This window comes from Polistes fuscatus, unplaced genomic scaffold, assembly GCF_010416935.1.
Source record: "Polistes fuscatus isolate 324 unplaced genomic scaffold, CU_Pfus_HIC Scaffold32, whole genome shotgun sequence".
In the NCBI taxonomy this organism is placed as follows: Eukaryota; Metazoa; Arthropoda; class Insecta; order Hymenoptera; family Vespidae; genus Polistes; species Polistes fuscatus.
Window position 1 is genome coordinate 279,762 of NW_025113110.1, and position 8,499 is coordinate 288,260.

Here is an 8,499-nt window from a genome sequence, read left to right on the forward strand (position 1 = left end):
AAGATCTCCTTTATTCTTCTTCAAGAGCGCCTCCCCAACGTCCCACAAATACGACAAATACTAATCATGTAAATTATAATGGTCAAAGTAGCCAGCGGTTTCAAATAACAAACAGAAAAAAAACTGGCAAGGCTCCGGTCCTTGGCAAAAGAACCGGAGCTTCCAACGAAACAATCCAACTCAAACCAATGCAACATGCCCCTAAATCGAAATACAAGCGATATTGTCCAAACGATTGCAAAGAAGTAGCGACTATCACTTCCGTTCAAATCGACGAAACAAATTCAAACACTCAAGCCATAATTAGTGTCGTCATTGCTGGCTCCGTGTTCCCGGCCCTGGTAGATACTGGAAGTGAGACTAATTGTATTTCTGAATCCTTATTTGATTGGTAAGTCAAAGCATTAATGTCCTTATTTTACCTGTTGCTGGCGTTTTTATTAAAACTGCTATTGGGCAGAAAAGTAAACGTATTAATAAGCGCGTTGGTTTACCTCTGTTTATTTCTCAAGAACAATTTGAATTCGAGGGGTTTGTAGTCCCAAATTAGTTATACCTATTTTTCTCGGGGAAGAATTCCTAAATAAATATTTCGCTATCGTACGATACGATATTCATGTTCTAGAACTGAAGTTAGGTCCACAAACAGTATCAGTAACTTTTAAGAGCCCGTCTGAAGCATCTAATTGTAGAGTCATAGTGAAAGAAACAGAGCAGGATTATTTTGCTAACTCTAATCTTAGTAAGGATGAAAAATCCCTTTTATTGTCCTGTATTAAGAGATTCAGCCACATATTTTCCGATAAGCCAGGGTGTACTGCTCTTTACGAGCACTCTATCGTTCTCAGTAGTGCTATCCCATTTGTAAAAAGATCTTATCCCGTACCCCTACAATTGAGGCCTGCAGTAGAGGAAGAATTGAGACGCATGGAAGAATTAGGAGTTATTAAACGGTGCTCTTCATGCTATTCAAGTCCTATGACAGTAGTAAGAAAGAAAGATGGAAAGGTCCGTATTTGCCTTGATGCTCGATATTTAAATTCGTTAATGGTAGACGATGTTGAAACCCCTATCCCAGTTGAGGAAATTTTATACGGTTTTACCGGTGTCAAATTTTTGACATCTATTGATCTCACTGCATCTTATTGGCAGATCCCGCTTTCTAAAGAGAGCCAAAGTTGTACTGCCTTCACTTATAATGGCAAAACATATATATATTTACGTCTCCCATTCGGCTTAAAAACTGCTGTTGCTAGTTTCACCCGCGCTATTGATTATATTCTTGGCGAGGAATTTCGCTCTTTTGTAAAAGTCTACATAGATGATTTGTTGGTTTTCTCTAATAACTTCCAGGAACATCTCAGTCACTTAGATAAGCTATTCCGACGATTAAGTGAAGCTAATTTAACTGTAAATATTCAAAAATGTCAGTTTGCGTCCACTGAGATATCCTTTTTAGGGCATATTATTTCTCCACAAGGTGTTTTCCCGGATCCGAGTAAAATAGAGTCAATTCAAAAATTTCCAATTCCGAAACGTCTAAAAGATTTAAGGGGATTCTTGGGTTTGTGTAACTTTTATCGCCGTTTTAAAGTTGAATATAGCCATCTCACTGGTAAGCTCACTCATTTGTTAAGAAAAGGTACTCGATGGTCCTGGGGAAACACGGAGCAGAAAGCTTTTGAAGAAATTAAACAATGTTTCTTAAAACGGTAATTCTTAATTTTCCTGACTACTCCAGACCGTTCATCCTAGAAACTGATGGTTCACACTACGGGATCGGAGGGGTATTATATCAGGAAATTGATGGTGATAAACGAGTGCTATGTTTTTATAGTAAAGCTTTTAGAGGTCCAGAATTAAATATCACACTACTGAAAAAGAGCTTTTAGCAATCATTAACTCGCTTAAGAAATTTAAAACGATAGTCCTCGGCGCTCCCGTCATAATACGTAGCGATCATCAGGCTCTTAAATTCCTGAAACCCGAAAATACCTGGAATGACCGCCTGACACGTTGGTTGATTTTCCTACAACAATTTAATTACAAAATTGAATATATTAAAGGATCCGATAATTTAGTTGCCGATATTCTATCTCGTAATCCTATAGATTGGGATGCGACTTGGGGTTTAAAGGCAAAAGAATTTTTGATTAACGTCCTGATTGGACCAACTGATCCCAGTATCCGACACGATTTTAAAGCTCTAACCGTAGAACAGCAAACCGATGAGGGAATTAGAAAAATCGTAACCAATCTCACATCCAATGAAAATCTCCAGCAACATTATCTACAAATCGATGGAATTCTATATCGAAAAAGCCCAAACGGTCATAAATTGGTTATCCCGGTACAGCTAACATCAAAATTAATTTCCGCCTATCACGAAGAATTGGGTCATTTTGGAAGTAAAAAGTATTCTCCGTTGTAAAGCGATATGTATGGTGGAAAGGTATGTGGAAACAAATAAAAAGGCAAGTGAGTGCCTGTGACCTTTGTCAAAAGACTAAATACCCAAATAGAAATTTCCGAGGCCCGATGCAACCAATTATTACGACAAATCCGGGAGAATTGGTTGCCGTCGATTTCTTTGGGCCATTACCAGCTTCAACTTATGGATCACGGCACATTTTCGTAGTTGTAGATACGTTTAGCAAATTCGTAAAACTGTATCCACTTCGAACCGCTACTACAAACGCCGCTATTAGAAAAATTAAAGACTTTAACTCTATCATCCAAATACAAAGTATTCTTTCCGATCACGGGAGTCAATTTACGTCTAAACGCTGGAAAAACTCTCTCAATGCATTAGGAATTAAGGCCACGCTAATTTCTATTAGACACCCGGCAAGTAACCCCGCTGAACGGGTTATGAAAGAAGTTGGCCGATTATTGCGGACTTATTGCCACGAAAACCACGCGGGTTGGTTTAAGTATATTGGGGAAATCAATGAATATTAAACTTAGTGCAACACGAATCGACCGGTTTTAGCGCTAAAGCTATAATATGCCCAACGAATTGCGACACTAAGTTGAACCAATATATATTAGATCTTTTTCCCGTCACAAAATTAGAACCCGTAACTCTCATTAACGAAGAGATACAAAATAATTTACTATCGAGAGCCGAAAAGAGGAAAAAATGTTTTGACCGATTTATAAAACGATCTAATTTTAAAATTAACGACCTAGTACTATTAAAACTCCAACTTTGTCGAATGCCGCCGATAAAAGTGCAGAGAAATTAAATCTATTATATACAGGTCCTTACAAAATCACCGCTTTGCCTTACATCAATGTCGCACAATTAACCGACGCTGACGGCATTTTAAAAGGAAACTTCAATTTTTATAATTTAAAAGCCATACTCGGCTCATAGAGAAAAGTAAAAACGACATCAGCAAAAGTCCCGTATGAAAAAAAACAAGAAAAAAAAAAACCACTTTTTCCAGGCCAGTTTTCGATCTAGGAAAAGCTATATATATAGCACCCGAAATCAAAAGCGAAAGTTAGTTTAAAATGTGCACCCGATTAGAGAAAATCACGCAGATATCCTGAACAACACCGACATGACAGAAGATCAGAAACACGGGCTCGTGAACCAAGTGTTCGAAAACGAGCCCTGGGATGAGCGAATTAAAGCTCATTTAGCAGTAAGCATTGCCCAGATGAAACAAGACTCAGCCGCCAAGTCGAAAAAAAAGGTACAATTGATTTCATTAGAAATAATACCTGCAGCTGATCTAATCGAACCATCTTTAAAACAGATCAGCATTGAAGAATTCCGGGCCAGAGCCAAGCCGCGTAGCCGTAAAATTAGAATAACCGGGCAAAGCGCAAAAATCAAGCGAAATAAAAGCAATCAAGAAATACAGAAAAAAGAAACCCGGCAATAAACCGAATTTGTAAATAATTTTTCTTATTTCAAATAAATATTCATTTCATAACTCGTGGAGTTAATTTGATAGTGCGGTATTGTCCTTATTAGTAACGGACCAAACCGCGCGGGGGAGTGTGTAATAGAGCCGACAAACAACAAGGAATCCTTGTTTATTGCTGAAATGCACAAGCGGTGCATTTATATTTTCTTTAAAGCAATTCTTGATTTTAAACTTGCTTTTTCCGGGTATAAGCTGCTTTCGTTTTTGAATGGGAAATCCCTTTCGATTTTCTTTCGTTAGGTTATTTCCTTATAACTTTAGGCCTCTACATTTCCCGATCTAACTAAATTCTGATCTCCCTTTGAGGACTGGTTTGCCGACAGCGTATAAATATGCTGTTTTGGCAAAAGTTTTTTAGTTTTCGATCGAACCAGCACATCGATCAGTGTTCAGCCGTCAGGACTTTACGAGCTTGCTCGTGAACTGACCGGAGCGACTGAAACTGGTAGTTGTGCGATTACGCTCCGGATGTACACTCTGAACACTAGGAGCTTGCTCGTGGTTGATCAGGGGGTATATGAACGAGCCCGTTCGTGGTAAACTGCCTTGAGCTAGTAGGGAAATGGACGCTAGGGGCTTTGCTCGTGGCCTGACCATACCTGCTACTCCAGTAACCATCCGTTTGGACGCTAGGAGCTTAGCTCGTGGCCTGACCATAACGGTGGTTATTTAAACCATCATTTGTACGGACGCTAGGAGCTTTGCTCGTGGCCTGACCGTACCTATGATACATTGTCTCTAGATAGGGGCAAACATTTGAGTAGACGCTATGAGCTTGCTCGTGGCCTGACTGCCCTTATGTTTTGCCCAACACCGATCTGAAATTGTTCGGTTTGTAATGGACCCGGCCATCGCGGGTTTACCTCGTGTTTGGACCGCGGATATAATTGATGGCTTTATGTCATTCTTTATGTGCATTTGTGTGGACGCTATGAGCTTGCTCGTGGCCTGACTAACCTCATGCCGCTTTAAATACCGTTCTGTAAATGATCGGTACATGATCATCAAGTCGGCAACCGCGAGCGATCCTCGCGGCCAGACCGTAGTATGATCCGTGACCTTTAACGTCACGATATCGAGCGTAGGACTTGGCCCCCTATGTCTCGGAAATTAAAGATCGAAAAATGATCTATTAAAATTATGAAAAATCATAATTATAATTACAGATGCGGACGCTATGAGTTTGCTCGTGGCCTGACCGTATCTCAATCAATGTAAGGTGATCTCGCGATCATCGGGGTAGACGCTACGAGCTTGCTCGTGACTGACTATCCCCTAACTTTGTAAAATGCCATAGCGAGTGTCGGCACGGTATTAACCCCGAGCTTAATCTCCCTCGCATCCAGTTCCCACTATAGATAACCAGTTGGACGCTACGAGCTTGCTCGTGGCTTGACCAGGCTGGCATAATCTAGGGGGCTGTATACGATTCACGGTATGGACGCTATGAGCTTGCTCGTGGCTTGACCGTACCAATCGTATTTTGTAAGATGATCCCCTGATCACCGGTGTGGACGCTATGAGCTTGCTCGTGACTGACCACACCACAAACTTTGTAAGATGCTATAGCGGGTATTCGTATGGACGTTATGAGCCTGCTCGTGACTGACTGTACTGATGCTCCTTGGCATCAGATTAAGAGGGTAATTTATGATTATTTAATATGTAAGATTGTTTCAGTTTGTATAAAATAACCAGTCTGATAAGAGAGATCCGATTCGTCACCTAGTATGTTCCTAAGGTTTTGTTTAAACCAATTAGAAGCCTCCTGACCTGAAGCCGAGTGGGGCCGCCTAAATCCGACAGGGTAAAGTACAGCCCTAGACCGCACACTGCTATGTATTAATTTTAGTATATTTTAATTTCAAGAAAATAAACAATTAATTTTTATAAAAACCACTAGACGATCTTTCTTCTTACGGGTTGGGGGATGCGTAAAATGACCGCACCTCCCGTTTACATGTTTCGCGCATACCACTTAGGACATAAAGTAGTAGGGTGGGGTTTGGGTCTGTTACAAAATTAAAATAAAAAACTTATGTTTTAAGTAAATTTTTAAATAAAATTCAGCATATTATCGGCAAAAAAATCGGCTTAAACTAAATACATCCTAGAATCTGTAATTATAAATTATAATCAAAAGCGTTTCGTACATTTTAAATTTGAATTTTGATGGTTATTTTTTTTATTTTTGTTTTGATAATAGTGGCACGTACTGTTATCTCAATTGTGAAAAGTGTATAAGATGTCAATTTGGGTGCCAATTAAAGATTTACACGAATCAAGAGGTCCTATAATATCAAGCGAGACATATGTAATGCAGTGTATTATGGGAAACTTGTTGAAGTCGAAAATAACATGAAGTTCTAATTAGTTGGCGATATCAGAATCAATCGATTAATCGATGTAATCAATTTGTGAGTGATTGTATTCAAGGTTTGGGCACTTTTTTCGGTATACCCCCGGCCACCGATTTTGGCATTTATTCGAATAAGCCCGCACGCATTTTTAATTTTGAATTTAAAAAAGTTTCAATAATTTAACGGTTTTAAAAATATAATTTTTTCCTTTCTTTTTGAAGAAAAGGGCACTAAATGAAGTTTTAAATTAAATAGTTATTATAAAGATTCCTAAGATGTCCTCTAATTGCAAAAATCTTTAAACAACGTAAGCATACAATGAAAAATAACCGTTTTTTAGTTTTGAATTTTATTCTTCCTGGGTTGAATATTTTTAAAACTGTTTTTTTAGACTTATTTATAATATACTAGGCCAAATAGTTTGAAATTTTTTAGAGCTAACTTAACGGTTATGATTATAAAATTTCTTTTTTGTTTTTGAATTTTCATTCTTCTTGGTTTGAATATTTTTTAAAACTGTTTTTGTTAGACTTACAAGGAAACCACACGAGATTCGACACTCCGATTTTTGTTAAATAATAGCTCATTGAAAGAGCAAATCCTCTTGATTACAACGGTAAAAAAATTACGTGCGGAGATTTAGTTCCCAATGAGTAATAAGACCCGAAAGGAGCGATGTCAAAATAAATAAAGCCCATTATCTTAATGGGATTGCAATGTTTTAAAAATGCTTTAAGTAAATGTTGTAGTAACTAATGAGGACTATAACTTTTATTTAAAAATTTTTTTATAACTTACCCTAATAAAATTATTCAAAAAAACAACCAAAAAACGTGCTTTTTTGCAATAATTATTAAGTGTTTTCTTTTAAAAAATTAAGTTTTGCTTTTAAAAATGTATGTATATTCATTATTTCTAAAAGATTTTTTAAATTTTTGATTTAGGGGTGATTATAGTAAATATTGAAAATCGTGTTTAAACGTTCTAGATGATGCAGAGATCTTAGTTATTTATTTTTACTCAAATACCATCTATTTCATGTTTATACAATAATTTTAAGGGGTGACAATTTCAACCCTTAAAAAATTTTTTTAAAAAAATTTTTTTAACTTTTATTTGTTGAATATTAAGTTCTAAAATAAAAATAAAATAAAAAAATGATAACATTTTGATTACATAAAAAATGGGCTCAAATTCGTATAGATGAATTAGAAAAACAGTATAAGAAATTGTTACAATAAAAAAGAATGAGATTCAAAAGAACTTGAAGAAATGCAACGAAAAAGCTAAGGTTATGTTCTTTGAAAATGAAGAAAATATCGAAATGGAAATTGAAAATAAAGAAGGTTTAATTGCAATAGAAAGAAGGAGCGTAATAAAGTTATCAAAACTAAGAAACAATTACAAATGGAAGAAAATGAAAATTATATTCCACCATTTGTTGAATCACACATAATATAGATCTATGCTAAAAAATAATTCAAATCTTTTACATGTTAATTGTATTTTTTTATACGCATATTATTAATCAAATCTACTATTGTGAAATTTTGAAATTGAATTGTCTCAAAACATGAATTCTTTAATTATAATTAAATATAATGTTTTTTAGAAATATAACTTTTGAAATTATATTTTGAACCGGTGAAAAATTAACAACGGCCATTACTCGATATTAAGAAAATACATGATGTATTTTTTTAAAAGAATTAAAAACATTTATAAAAGTGCCACAAATAAGCTCAATATCATTACCATCAATGAGATATGTTAACCAATATACAATGATAAAATGCAAGATGACGCGAACCGTTCGTCAAATCAGAAGTAGTAAATAATACTTATTCATCATTTGATAATACATATAACATTGATGATAATTATATCATCATTGGAAAAGTCAAGTGTAAGTAAAATTTTTTTAAAAAGATGAAATAAACATTATAGATAAAAAAAGTATTGAAAGTTTTTTTTTATAGAAAATTTCTTGTTAGCGAAAAATTCAAGGAGAGAACCTCAGTTATAGTAAAAATAGTTATTAAGGAAAATTTGCTTGATGTTTTGGTAAACGAGAATCAATAAATTAAATCATTCGTTAGTGATCAATTTTAGACATTTTGATTTTTTTGAAAATTGCAGAAAAACTTAACACGTTTACAATATTAATTATTCATATAAATAAATTTGTCTGTAAAAAA